Raw genomic sequence first — 15,323 nt, 5'->3', positions numbered from 1 at the left:
AAATTTGGGCATCTCTGTTTCCTCGCACTCTGCTGATGGTTTTAATCGGGGGAAGGGATAAAAAAATTGCCATTTGGATGCATTTTTCTTCCAGAACCAGCTGTTCTCGCAGAACTACCTGATGTCTTCTTGGCATATAGGTCACACAGTTCACCATTTCCTTTGTGTAACAGGAAAAGGCAGAGACTTTGGGCCGTATCGTGCTTTGCTCTGCTGAAATAAAGTGTGCAGATGCCACTTGTACATTTGCAGTGGGGAATAAAGCCCTAAGGAAGACATTTCACCTGCCGTTACCCCTCACGCCGTAGCCAAATTGTGCACGATAATCCTGTCAAAAAACTCACACGATCATTAAGCCTGAAGAGCTACGTGCTGCAGTTCTTGTCTCTTAAACAGCTTCCTGAGCCTTAAAGGTCTCGGATTTTGCTGCAGCTCATTTCCTGACTTAGAAGACTAGCTAATTTCGAAGGCTCATTCCAGTTTCCTTGCAGCACTCCTCCACCCCTCCCTTTGTTATTTTCATTCCACGATTCCTTCAGGACATTCACTAACAAGTGAGGCTCATGCCCGAACACCCCTCCCTTCGCCGGGACTCAGCGGTGGCTTTGCCACCAGCAAGAGGCAGTGCAGGAGCACCCCAGGTACCAGCCTGTGGCTCTGGGAGTCACACTCTGGTCCCTGATTCCCCCATTGCTCCAAGGGAGCAGTCTGTGCCATCCCAATATCTGGTGCAGGTACTTCACCTAGCCTGCCATCTGAACTGTGCAGCCAGCATATTGGATGTGAGAGAGCCAAGGCTCCACCCGCTCCCTGCCTCTGCCTGCCCATCCCCTCCACATATTCACAGGAGGGGAGTCCAGAGAGACAAGGAAAAGGAGGAGAACCCTGCAGAGAATGGTGTCCCCCACAACGTTACTACCCTCTGATACAGGCTGCAGTCAGAGGCGTATGCCACTTATTACTCTGCATGGGAGCATAGCCAGGATCACAATCCAGCCCTCGGGCCTTTTAAATTCCTAACCTACCACCGCATTTACATGCACCTTTATCTACTGACGGTTAACCCGCATGCTTAGGTCACTCTCCCATAGAAGAATCTGGGGCAGTCACTTACTAATGTTCATTGCATTCTTGGTGCAGAATGGACAGTTCTGGCAAAGCTTCTGTGAGCAATGTAAATACTGACAGACACAGACCTTCTGTCTGATCAGAGCTAGGGAGAGTTGTCAAAGACGACGCCTTGCCTTTGGTCCGGTTTTTGTTACCTGATATAACTGGCCACCCTCAGCCAACTTCTGAGTCCCCATAAAATTTTTACTCGTGCATGCCAAGTTGATTGACACTTTTCACATTCAGTGTTGCAAATAAAGATGCTTAACCTTTGAGGGGAATTAGAGCGCCAGCAACAACAAAAACATGTAGGCCACACCAGGGGTGCTGGAACAATTTGTATAGTGGGGATGCTGAGAGCCATTGAACTAAACTGTAAACCCTGGATATGATGGAAACCACTTCAAGTCAGGGGGTGCTGCCACCCCCTTTTCCCCCCAGCACCACTAGTTCTAGCATCTATGGGCCACGCACAGAGTCCGCACTGTAAAACTCCAAACAGACAAGATACAGCTCCAATCAGTACCTTTTGCATACAGTTAACTTCACATTCTAAGGAGTAAAAATGACCTACTACCTACGTAAGGTCCTTACTCAATTTTAACTCAGCCCTTATTCAGAAAAGTCTCCTGTTAGCTACAGTAATGTGGGGGGGTGGAGGGCAGAGTAAGGAGTTAGCAAGAACCTCAGGATTGGGCCCATTTGGTACAACTTTAATCCAAGCATCTGAAAACATATTACAAATTAAGGACCAGCATTTTAGCTGGTGTGGTGGGTGTTGCTCCACTGAAATCCATGGAGCAACACCCATTTACATCAGCTGCAAATCTAGAGAGTCTGAATTAAATTAAGCCTCACCAGCTCCCGCTAATGTAGGTCCTGTGATTCCCATTTTACAGAGGGGGAAACTGAAGCACACAGAACTTAAGCGACCTATCCGAGGTCATGCATCAGTCTGTGGCAGAAATGGAATCCAGGCATCTGACACGAATGCCTGCTCCAACCACTAGGTCAAAGAGCCTCAGAATGTTTGTACTTTGGGGAGCAGGTGGAGCTTCTTCCCGCCTAGGTCTACTGTCATCAACGGTGCACAGCCCAATAGTACTGATTTAAATGTGCAATTATTTCTAGCTCCCTGACCAAATTCATCTGCTCAGCGACAAAGTGATTATTACAATTATTTGTATTGTGGGAGTGGTTCAGAGAACCTAGTCCTGGACCAGGACCCCATTGTGCTAGGAGCTGTGCAAACACACACCAAAAAGACAGTGCCTGCCCAAAAAAGCTTACACTCTAAACTTACCCCTCTTCTGTAAGGTCAGCAATTGCTTACTATTCTGGCACAGTGTTGTCCATAGGCACTGGCCTCTCCCAGCAGCTGCCGCATCCTTGTGCACCAGTTGTCTAGAAGGTTGTGTTTGGGCAGTAATTTCCCCAGTGGTTGCTTACAAGGTTTGTGCATGAGAGTCCTGTGGACAAAATGATTTCCCCTGAAATTCTTACCAAGGCTGTTACAACTTTGCTGTCCCGAGAACTAAAGAAATGAATGGTAATAGAAATTATTTGCACCTGGCATTGTGAAGAGGAATCTGTTTGGATAGGTTTGGGGAGACGTACTTTTCTCAATACCAGAGGCACTTTAGTTTATTCATGTTGGGCCTGATTCTGCTCTCACACCGGTGTAAATCTAGAGGAGTGCACTCCACTTAACACTGCTGTGCAATCCAAATTTGAACCTTTGCTTGAAGAGGTGTCTCAGACACATGCTCTGCTCTTTCTCACAGCCCTGCCTCTGCTTCCTCCATGCTGATCTTGCATATTGATACTCTTCAAGAGATGCCAGATCTGATTTAGGGCCTCTCCATCCCTTCCTGGCTTTTATTAGCAAAGAAACCTACAGCCTTTGCTGTCAGACCATGAATTATTCTGGTAGGGAGGACATCAAGGATCAGAGTGTCAACCTGGGGAACTTAAATCTGCAAATGAGCTGCTATTGACTGTCACTACAGAGAAGAATAAAAAGAAATCTAAAGCCAGACTTGGCTGTTTCCTGGGATCTCTGAAATGAAAGAGCTGTTGGTTGAATCAATGGCTGCTCTGACACAACTAGACTCTGGTGACTAAGGCAATGGCTATTTCTAAGAAAGTGACCTTACGTACAACATTTTTTACTTTTTTTTTTTTTTTGCTTTAATTTTTACTAAGTGGCTTGTATAAATTTCAAGTTAGAATGAGTTATTGCCATAGTGATAGCCACTGAAAGCCACGGAAGTTGGTGAGGGTCATAAAGGTGTGAGGTCTTGGCTTCTAGTGGTGGGAGCTCAATAGACAGCTTAATCCAGGTCTGAGGAGGGACATTCCAGGAGAACGGTGGAGGGGAAGTTAGGAGACTCAGCTGAGCACAAGGGGATATGAAAAGGAGAGGCTTTCTGCTGAGGGCACTAGGTGTTGGCTCTGAGTCCAGCCTAGTGCTAAGAGCCAGACAAGAAAAGAAATCAAACTGGGTAGCTATTCACTTATCTATTGTTTCATACAGATACAACATCTGCTTCTCTATACAGATACAACATCTGCTTGTCTGACTTCATTGCTTTGTACAGGGCTTGCTTATTATTGTACATGTGGGGTGTTTATTTGTGGGGAAATAACTCCTGTTCAGAAACAGGAAAAACTTATTTTTTTTTTAAGAACCAAGTCTCTAGTTGTAGAGAACAAAGCACCTTTCAGCAAACTGCTCATAGTGCCTGGTAGAGGGGCTGTAACTAATCAACACACTTCCTTCTATAGGACTGACCTTCCAGGGTGTGGTACTGCCACACCCTGGGTCTTATGTAATGGGATCCCCCTTCCTCTGCCTATTGAACTTGGGACACCAGAGTGTGGGTGAATACCTGAATTATCTTCATTTCCTGCTAACCTAAAGTTTTCATATTTCTCTCATAAGGGCCCCTAGTGGCCTCCCTAAGCAGTGGCTTGAGCCAGCCACAACTAACACCCCACTGTTTTCCTCTTCTCTTGATTGCCCTTTGGCATCCAATGAGCTATGAGCATTCCCTGTTCATACAAAAGGTAACAGTTATGTGATGGTCCTGTGAGATACTGTGGTTTCCTGTCGCTTTTCCCCATAGGAACACCAGACATTTTGGCCAATGGCAGTGCATTCCCTCGATCATATTTTGATACTGGCCTTTTTGAGGTGCTCTCCAGTTCACATCCACCAGGCTCACACTCCAAGGCTTGAACGGCTATTACACTTTTCTTATTTTCCTCATTTGCCTGGTCATCTTGCTGCTAATTTATGTTCCTTGTTTAAAAAAAGAGACCCCAGCCGTAAAGAAGTCAGAATTTAGTGTTCTTGCAGCATTTGGATGCTCTTCATTACTCGCTGTCCTCTTGAACTTAAAGCCTCTCTTTCTCAAGGGACACTGGGATTTATAGAAGCACTTAGCATGGGCCTAACTCTGCTCCCATTGAGGTCAGTAGGTGCTTTGCGATTGACTTCAATAGGAGCAGAGTTAGGCCAACTCTGCATTTTTGAAAACCTTTTCCCTTTATGGAGTCAGTGGTCTGAACAGTAGCTTGGCACTATTAAAACCCAGGGGACTCACCGAAATTTGAGATGGCAAAAACCTGTTCGATCGCATAGCCTACCACCATGCCAATGTAGTCATGCTCCCTTTAGTTTATCCTTTTGTGCTTTGTCGAGCCTACTTTCAAATGATTCCAGGTATGATCAAATGATCTTCTGCCACCTCTTGGAAGTGGAAGGCATATTTACCCTCTACAGCTATTATTTTTACCTCTAGGCCTCAGCATTCTACCAACTATTTAGTAGTGTATACTACTATCTAAGGCACTGAAATGGCCCTGATCACCCTAGGACCTAAACACCTCACAGTCTTTAATAATGTGTCCACACAACACATCTGTGACATAGGGAATTGCTAAGATCCCCATTCTGCAGATGGGGAACAGAGGCACGGAGAGACTTGCCCACCATTACTCAGACATCAGAGAACTGAAGCTAGGTCCTTCCACCCTAACCCCTGGGCCATCATTCTGCTAGTAGGCATTACCGCACTAATTATTTACAAATCACCAGCTATCCCTCAGCAACCACCACTGCTACATCATCTTCATGTAAACCAGGCCACCTCTCAAACAGCAGAACAAGCACAATGTTCTGTAATGACAGCACCTGGATAATCATGGTAGTAAGGCAGACTGAGAGCACCTCACTCATTCCCTAGAGTTTGTCTCCCTGTCCTTTAGGGTTATCTCAGGAACGGCAGCTGCTTCACAGTATAGCTAGTGTGACGTTACACTTCATAGAAATAGTGTTACGATATGAATATGGCATAACTAAGATATGTTTTATGTAAGGTCATGTGAGATATCATTGGAAAGGTTATGATTTACTGAATATGTTTATCTAATTTGTATGCATGTATCATTTCTGTATCTAAAATTAGGAATATTGACTTTGTAACAATTACAACTGTGTGTGTACTTGGGAAACAGCCACCAGACAGCAGGCCATCAGCAGGAAGAAACAATAAGACTTTGAAGATATTAATCTTTCTCCTTCCTGAGAAGCTGGGATGTTGCTTTGACACTACAAGGTCAAGTGGTCCTGTCACCTGATACTAAACACCATCTTGGACTTCTAGTGATTTTCTAAGGAGGAGGAAGGTCAAGGCTGGAAAACAAAAGGTTCCTGCCTTATGTAAATTCTATTTAAGGCTGGGGAGTAAGTTGATCTAGGTTCACTGTTCATTGAATCCCCACCCAGGATGACAGCTGGAAAGATCTGAGAAACAAAGAGACGGGCGGAGGGTGGGAAGAGTTGAGCCCAGGCTGGAAAAGGGATCTGGTCTGTGACTATGGTGTCTGAAGATTTAAACTGCAAGCATGGAAGCTAACCTTCAAGAATTTCTGCATCCTGCCCAAAAGCAACCTTTAGGGTGAGAAATTATTTCTTGAAACCAGTCTCTTTAAGATCTTAAGCTTAGTATGCGTGTTTTGTTTTATTTGCTTAGTAATCTGCTTCAGTTAGTTTGCTATCCCTTATAATCACTTAAAATATGCCTTTTGTAGTTAATAAACTTGTTTTTGCTTATTATAAAACCCAGTTTGTGCAATTTATAACTGGGGGGGGGGCAAGAAGTTGTGCATAGCTTCCTCCACATTGAGGGAGGATGCGAATTTATGATCTTATGTTTCTCTACAGTGGAAGACAATATTATTTGGGGTGTACTTTCCAGAGGGGATCTGCACTTGAGTACTGGGCAATTTCCTAGCTGATTCTTCCCATAGAGAGCTGCTTGCAGACTCTGTGTGATTCTACAGCTGGTGCGTCCCTGCCTGTGTGTGTGTGTTGCCAGAGGCCGGAGAGCCTGATTCAGTAAAACAGGGAGAGGGAGACCAGGCTAGTGGAGCAGGCAGGCTCAGTGAAACCCCAGTACAACAGGTGGCTTCCCGGATGGGGTGTCCAACCCGTCACAGCTAGCTCAAAACAGACAGCAGCATTTAGGAACACAGAATAGAATTCTCTATGAACTGCAGGTGGGGTTTTTTAAATACAGTACTTGCTTCGTAGGACAACAGATTCTTTTTACCAGTGTGTGCATTGTTAAAAAATCAGTGCAGTGTGTGGAAATGTTATTACATAATTTTATGCCCTCTTCCTCCATACCTCTACACTATCACTAGTATTTTCTGGTTAGAGGATGAGATAGTCAGGACTCCGGGGATCTGTTTCTAGCTTGACCACTGACTCACTGTGTGATCTTAGGCAAGTCACTTAGGCCCAAATTTTCAAACGTGGATGCCTAAAATTAGATACTTAAAGTTCACGCTGAGGCACCCAAGTTTGACAATTTTAGCTTAATCTTTCTGTGCCTCAGTTTATTTTATCAGTAAACCAGGCAAAATAATATTAAAATATGTCACAGGGCTGTTGCAAGGGTTTAATTAGTTAAGGTTTGTAAAGGGCTTTGACACAAAAATGTTCTTACTTTCTAGGCCAGTCCTGTAGCGTTTCTTGTTTCGCAGTCGATACTGTATTAGTGCTATCGCCTGCTTCTCAGAACAAGTTAAAAAAAATGTCAAGACAGGTATAGAAGATAGAGGATCTTGTTTTTAATCAACCTTCCAGGGTCCTTTTTTTTTTTCCAGTCAAAAAGATAATTCACACCTTCCTCAGCTGAATGGGGAGGATAAAAACAAAGGGCCAGATCCCCAGCTAGTGTAAATCAGTATAACTCCATTCGTTTCAATAGCGCGAAAGCGATTTACACCAGCTGAGGATCTGGGCCGGTAATATGCTCTGTCATCTGCACAGTAACAACTAGTCCCAGTTTATAGGTGAGGGTAGCTTCTGTTTCCAGGAAAATTCTGTGCCATTAATGATTATAACATAAAAGCAGTAAGCACAATTCACAATTAATTATGTTTTATTAATGTTTTTCTAATACACGCCATAGCCCAGCAATCATGAGGCTGTTCAAGAGAGCTGTTCTAAAATCGGCTAATAGCAAAATGTAATTTGCAGCAGCTTCTGCTCACTTACAAAACACTTGCTCTGTTAATTGTGATTTCACACTCCAGTGAAGGCTGGAGCCTTGAGGTAACATTCATGTGATGGAACAGTTACCAGTCTGTGGTTTGGTGTGGGAGCATTTATTATTATTGATTATTTTAGGAAAGACTACAGTAGTTAATTTCATTTATTTTTTAAATATTAAAAATAAACCTAGCAGAGATAGGCCCCATAATCCGTTGTCGAACACTTTAATTCCTTCCTTTCCCCATGAACCTGAACAGGAAAAGTATGTCTCCTGGCTCTGATCTCTTTCACTCACTCGTCATTGTTACCAAGAACAATGATTAATTATTAGTATATGCATTACAACAGAGTCATGATCAGGGCCCTACTGTGCTAGGTCTGTGCAAGCAGAGAAACCATCCCTGCTCTAAATTTACACAGCTAAAGGGAGCAAGGCTATGCCCATTTTACAGATGGGGAACTGAGATACAGAGGAAATTAAGACTAAGATTTTCAAATGTCTTCCAATGAGCATAAGAGATCAACCTTCCTTAGCCACTTTGGAAAATCCCAGCCTATGGATCATGCCCAAGGTCACACAGGGAGTCAAGGCCAAATTCAGAGCCAGGTGACTGCCTGAGGTTCTGTGCATGGGGGGCGCTGGGCTCAGGGTGCTGTAGGGTATTCAAAAGTTTGCCAAATGGGGGGCAGGGGAGACGCTCCTTGCCTGGGGTGACATTTGGTCTAGCGCTGGCGCTGCAGGGAGTCTGTGGCAGAGTCAGGAACTGAATCCAGGTCTCCTGCATGCCAAAGACACTGAGGAAAATTGCTCTCTGTTCATCCTCACCTACAATCTCATTTGGTAGCCCAGCCTTTCAATATATTGCTGCCAATCCCCATTTTCTGCATTAAACGCCTCAATTTCCCCCTAAATGGCCATTCTTATTCTGACACTTTTCAGGGTTACCCAAACATTGCCACCTGCTTACAACATGAGCGCCTGGTTTGTGCCCACCGGGGGAAACCCTCCCCAGCTACTGGCTGTTAGCCATATAGGGGCTCCACTCTGGGCTCCACAAGCCCTGCTCTTTCTCCACGCAGGCTAGAAATTTACACCGCCCACTTTGTTACAGTTGACTGCCCAGTCCCTTATCTTCTGGACACCCACAATGCCTCTGTGGAAGTGGTGCACCCCAGTTCACCACTCCGCTTAGCACAAGGCACTTACACGCGTCTCTAGTAAAACCACGCTGAAGTTTATTTAACAGAGCTTGAGACAGAGCGTCACAAAAAAAGCAGATAGCAGGGTTTGGAAACACAAGTAAAAGAAAATCCGAAAATGCATTCTGTAGCTTATACTTATTAACAACTTACTTTCCAGTCTAATAAGGTATTTCTTAACCATGGTAAATCTTTATAGCGCTTGTCCAGTTCAGAAAGCTGGGATCCAGCTTTCAGGAGTTGCTGCTAGAGCCTCTCTTCTGTAACAGATACAATCTTGTGCTCTCTCCTCTTCTCTTAGACAGTTACAGACTCTTGTTACTACCCCAGGTGGGTCCCTATTCAGAAACTTTTCTTGGGGTTCTTTTGTCTTTGTAAATCCTCAAAGCTGCCGCTGATCCAGGCAGTAAACACAGGGCTGGCTGTACAGATGCCCATTGTTCTCAAAGTTAGCCCTGAGGCCCGCCTTGCCTCAGGTGACAAGTTGCACTTCAACAGTTTAGAAACCCAATATCCTACCTGTTACAGAACTAATATTATTTCCAGTACAAACATTGCGCCGTAAGCCAGGAGCTGGGAGAGGAAGACAAGGGTGGATCACTCCAACTGCCCTGTTCTGTACACTCCCCCTGAAGCTCCGGTACCGGCCACTGTTTTAGACAGGATACTGGGCTAGATGGACAATTGGTCAGGCCCAGTAGGGCCATTCTGATGTTCTTAATAACCAGGACAATCAGCTAGTTCTTACCTTTCGTCAGGGACCACACACGACCCCTTTTGAAGACATATTGAGAAGATGGCCAAACACATAGGCACTAGACCTACCTGAGTATGCCTGTGTCACACTTACATTTTTCCTCATCACCATTTTGTAAAGGAACTGCTCAGCCGACAAGAAACACATGCTACTTACAGGACTGAACAAATGGCTATAAACTGCCCATCAACAAGTTTAGGCTTGAAATTTAATGAAGGTTTCTAACCACCGGAGGAGCGAAGTTCTGGAACAGCCTTCCAAGGGGAGAAGTGGGGCCAAAAAACCTAACTGGCTTCAATACTGAGCTTGATACATTTAGGGAGGGGATGGTATGATGAGCCTGCCTAAAATGGCAAGTGGCCAATCTGTGACTGCTTGTAAGCAGGTTTCAGAGTAGCAGCCGTGTTAGTCTGTATCCGCAAAAAGAAAAGGAGTACTTGTGGCACCTTAGAGACTAACAAATTTATTAGAGCATAAGCTCTAATAAGGGGAAAATTCCTTCCCTGACCCCAAATACAGAGATCAGGTGGACCTGAGCACGTGGGCAAGACCCACCAGCCAGACACTTGGGAAAGAATTCAATGTAGTAACTCAGATCCCTCCCCATTTAGTGTCCCACCTCTGTCCATTGGGAACGTCTGCTTACTAGCAAAAAGAACAGGAGTACTTGTGGCACCTTAGAGACTAACAAATTTATTAGAGCATAAGCTTTGGCCCCACTTCTCCCCTTGGAAGGCTGTTCCAGAACTTCACTCCTCCGGTGGTTAGAAACCTTCATTAAATTTCAAGCCTAAACTTGTTGATGGGCAGTTTATAGCCTTTGTTCAGTCCTGTAAGTAGCATGTGTTTCTTGTCGGCTGAGCAGTTCCTTTACAAAATGGTGATGAAGAAAAATGTAAGTGTGACACAGGCATACCCAGGTAGGTCTAGTGCCTATGTGTTTGGCCATCTTCTCAATATGTCTTCAAAAGGGGTCGTGCATAAGCATAAGCTTATGCTCTAATAAATTTGTTAGTCTCTAAGGTGCCACAAGTACTCCTGTTCTTTTTGCTAGTAAGCAGACGTTCCCAATGGACAGAGGTGGGACACTAAATGGGGAGGGATCTGAGTTACTACATTGAATTCTTTCCCAAGTGTCTGGCTGGTGGGTCTTGCCCACGTGCTCAGGTCCACCTGATCTCTGTATTTGGGGTCGGGGAAGGAATTTTCCCCTTCTGCAGCCTGGGACATGGGTCACTTGAGGGTTTAAATTAGTGTATATGGTGAATTCTCTGTAACTTGAAGCCTGTAAATCACGATTTGAGGACTTCAGTAACTCAGCCAGAGGCTAGGGGTCTATTACAGGAGTCGGTGGGTGAGGTACTGCAATGTGAAGGAAGACAGATTAGATGATCATGATGGTCCCTTCTGTCCTTAAAGTCCACAAGACTGAAGGTTCGGAACGTGTTGCTTTATTCAACCACAGAATAGAGTGGGGGATGTGGAGAGGGGGTGGGAGAAAAATCCCACTGGCTAAACAGGAAGTAAGGGAGGGATGGAGATGGCTCCATCCCATAAAAGTCTGAGTAACCCAGTTAACCCCCCGATGATCACTTTACTTTAACCACAAGTCCATCCTCAGACCGAGCAGAGACTTTGGATACCGCACTGCCATGGGTAGTTCCTCATCACCTACACACAGGGCTCTCATCTAATACTCTGGGCTCAAGACTCATCGCTCCTGAGCTGTATTGGGGTGAGAACAAGTAGTGGTGAGAGGCAGTCATTGGGGGTCTCCTGGCCTGTCAGGACAGAATCCAGGAGAGCGGCTGTAGTATCTGCTGCCCTAGCTGGTGTGTAGGGGACCGGCCCAGGGTCATGCACTGCCTTTTCTGGGGTAGTAAGCACTGCTGGAAACATCAGACAGCCCTCCCCTCTGCATTAGAGAACATTTAAAGGCAAATGTAATTACAGCTGCTGACTGCACAGGAGCAGTCTAGGAAAGGGACTTCCTGTATCCCTCCTACAGGCACAGAGACAGCCATAATTTGGGCCTCTTGCTGTCACACCAGGGAGCTGTCTTGGCAGAGCAGTGGTGAAAGTGAAACGGGCAGATTCAAATGTCGCTATCTGGCAGAAGCCAAGACTCTGCCTGCAGAGCAGCTGGGCTGGAGGGTGAACAGAAGTTCACAGCAAGAACGGGGCTCAAGAAGACCTCTGCAGATGCTCCAAAGAGCTGCCAAGTGATCACCAGCAAAGGAGTGGGATGGGGTTTACTAGGAAAAGACAGGAAGACACTTCAGAAAAGTTAAAAGGAAAATGCTAAACACTTGTCCAATGAATCAAGTCTTTGGTCCTGCAGACAGAGAGAAAAGCGAAGGGGGTCATCTGGTATCTGTATCTGGTGAATGTCCCTTACACCTCTTCTCTCTTCTTTGCCAGAGATTTCATCTCAGACCGGAGCACAGAGACATCCCCAACAGCACTGAGGGACAATCGTTTTCTAGTGTTGGGCAGGATACACACCCCTATATTTACACAGGGAGCACTCACTGGCCTTTGGCCCCATTGACCATGCAGTGCTGATGACATACATACAACAGCTATCAGGAATAAATGTGGTAGCACTGTGTGGTATCCACAGGTTAAAGAAGGTTGTGACGGGCACCTGCTTCTCCTCATCTAATAGAGACCCAGAGGTCCTCAGTATTCTCCTCCTTTTGCCGCACTGATTTTATGAGACTATTTAAAGTGCTACCAAAATGCAGGCTGCACTTGTCTGTACATTGTTTTCTCCACTGGTGCAGTCTCAGCTGTCACCAATTCCTGGAAGAAATAAGCAGATGGATGAAGAGCGTCAGGCCCCAGCTCAATCCAGGAAGGACAGAAGGATGATGGTTGGAAGGCAGTAACTCTCTGAGGGACTTGCAAAGACTCTAACTTCACTTTACATCAAGGTCGTCACACCACAAGATATCCAGATAGTGCATAGTCTCAGACTCATGCTGGTTTCCCATTACCCAAAACACTCAGATTGCTACAGTACTGAAGAACGCTATCTTCCATCTTCAGCTGGCCAGAAGACTGCACATCCTCCTTGCCTTGGAGCAGATGGCCATTGGTGATCCACATGCTATTGCAGCTCACTCTGCTGGGGCCGAACGTAACCACTACACCCAAGGCTCAGCTGGTGCTGAATACAGCACCCTGCTTCACCAAGCAACACAGGCCAATGCTTCCACATTGCATCAATATTGTATAAACTCCACTGGCTCCCCTTGATTGATCGGAGTCCTAACATACAGGGTCCCTTCATGTCTGGGAGCTGGCTAACTCCAACAGTGTCCTATCAAGGGCTTCTATGTCTCCCTCTCTTTATGCAAAACCACTTAGGCTCTTTTTATATACATATCAACAAGATCATCATAGGGTATAGTCTCTGAGGCAAGGACTGAATTTTCATTATACGTCTGCATCAAAACTAACACAGAAGGGCCCCGATCTCTTATCTGGGCCTCGGCATTACCCCAGTGCTAATACTAATAGACTTTATTCTGAAATAACTATTTGTTCTCTCTAAAAATATAAGGTAACATTTATAAATGCAATAACATATTTCAAGATGGGCATCTGTACAGGGATAACTCACTCTTGAGTCTACCTTCTTTGGCATAATACCTCCTGTCTTGTGTGTTATTCCGTATTTTGAAGCATTTCACAAACTTTCCAGGAGTTTTGACAGTAATGTCTGCTCTTCTATGATATGCCAACCATGTGATGAACTTGTGTAATTTTACTTGAGGCTTCAAATTTCAAAGCTTGCAAAACCACTAATAATTAGATCCTAGGAGAAAAGTGATGTTGCAAATGGGCAGAAATTGCTTCAGATCGACACTGAAATCCATTTCTACATACTTGGAAGGCTACCACTCAGCAAAGAAAAAAAAATGAGGAGTCCTTTTGGCACCTTAGAGACTAACAAATTTATTTGGGCATAAGCTTGAAGTGGGTTTTAGCCCACGAAAGCTTATGCCCAAATAAATTTGTTAGTCTCTAAGGTGCCACAAGGACACCTCGTTTTTTAGTTTGGTTTTTTTTGCTGATACAGACTAACACAGCTACCACTGAAACCACTCAACAAAGAGTTTACATAAAGCTTTTAATTTATGGTGGGAAAAAAAGCACATTTTAGGTATTCCACATTTTAATCATGTCCTTTTTGCAATATATCCGATGTCAATCAAGTACAAGAAAGCACTGATTCAGTGTTAAATTTCCACAGATTTTTTTTCCATTTATAGTATATTATCAATAATAATAGCAATACCAACCTCTATTCATCAGTAGATGTCAATATGCTTTATTAAGGAGGTAAAGTACCATTTCCCTGTTTTACAGATGGGTAAACTGAGAGGCACGGAGAGGCAAACTGACTTACCCAAGGTTGTCTAGAAGATCAGTGGCAGAGCCAGGACTAGAAAACCTCATCTCCTGAGTCCCAGACTAATGCTCAATCTACAAGGCCATAGTGCATCCCCAAACTAACCAACTTTCTCCTGCAGAACTAAATACCAGAGAGGAAAACTCCTAGTGTACCAGCACCTCAGCTGGTGTAAATTGGTGTAGCTCTTTGGAAGTCAAAATTATGCTGCCCTAATAAATCATTGCCATGGCACAAAGCAAATAAAGCATGTTGAGCTGCATCCTCAGCTGTGTAAATGACAATGGCTTGATTCTATAAAAAGGGATCTATAAAATCTATGAATCTATAAAATCTTGAATCTATAGAAAGGGAAATAAGGACAACCCAGGGAATTACAGACCAGTCAGCTTAACTTCTGTTCCCAGAAAGATAATGGAGCAAATAATTAAGCAATCAGTTTGCAAACATCTAGAAGATAATAAGGTGACATGTAACAGTCAGCATGGATTTGTAAAGAACAAATCATGTCAAACCAACCTGATAGCTTTCTTTGACAGGGTAACAAGTCTTGTGGATGGGGGGAAGCGATAGAATGATATATCTTGATTTAGTAAAACTTTTGATACTGTCGCACATGACCTTCTCATAAACAAACTAGGAAATGCAATCTAGATGGAGCTACTATAAGGTGGGTGCAAAACTGGTTGGAAAACTGTTCCCAGAGAGTAGTTATCAGTAGTTCACAGTCAAGCTGGAAGGGCATATCGAGTGGGGTCTCGCAGGGATCAGTTCTGGGTCCAGTTCTGTTCAATATTTTCATCAATGGTTTAGATAATGGCATAGAGAGAACACTTATAAAGTTTGCGGACAATACCAAGCTGGAAGGGGTTGCAAGTGCTTTGGAGGATACAATTAACATTCAAAATGACCTGGACAAACTGGAGAAATGGTCTGAAGTAAATAGGATGAAATTCAATAAGGACAAATGCAAAGTACTCCACTTAGGAAGGAACAATCAGTTGCACACATACAAAATGGGAAATGACTTCCTAGGAAGGAGTACTGCGGAAAGGGATCTGGGAGTCATAGTGGACCACAAGCTAAATATGAGTCAACAGTGTAACGCTGTTGCAAAAAAAGCAAACATTGTTCTGGGATGTATCAGCATAAGCAAGACACGAGAAGTAATTCTTCTGCTCTACTCCGCACTGATTAGACCTCAACTGGAGTATTGTGTCCACTTCTGGGCGCCACATTTCAGGAAGGATGTGGACAAATTGGAGAGA

General features: G+C 44.4%; 1 protein-coding gene across 5 annotated transcripts in view; it reads left to right on the top strand.

Moving 5' to 3' along the window:
- The window catches only part of GRM3 (glutamate metabotropic receptor 3), a 157,047-nt gene that overhangs the window by 81,313 nt on the left and 60,411 nt on the right, over positions 1–15,323 (top strand). Inside the window, exon 1 of one of the 5 annotated variants that reach the window (XM_042859425.2) lies at positions 4,873–6,074. The exons of the other annotated variants lie outside the window; for them this stretch is intronic. The gene's annotated coding sequence lies outside the window, so the exon portion shown is untranslated. Of the gene's footprint in view, positions 1–4,872; positions 6,075–15,323 lie in introns of those variants that run through there. 5 annotated transcript variants of the gene reach the window in all.

Source organism: Chrysemys picta, chromosome 1, assembly GCF_011386835.1.
Source record: "Chrysemys picta bellii isolate R12L10 chromosome 1, ASM1138683v2, whole genome shotgun sequence".
NCBI lineage: Eukaryota > Metazoa > Chordata > Testudines > Emydidae > Chrysemys > Chrysemys picta.
The sequence above is the reverse complement of the archived record's forward strand: the minus strand, read 5'-3'. Positions and strand labels throughout refer to the sequence as shown.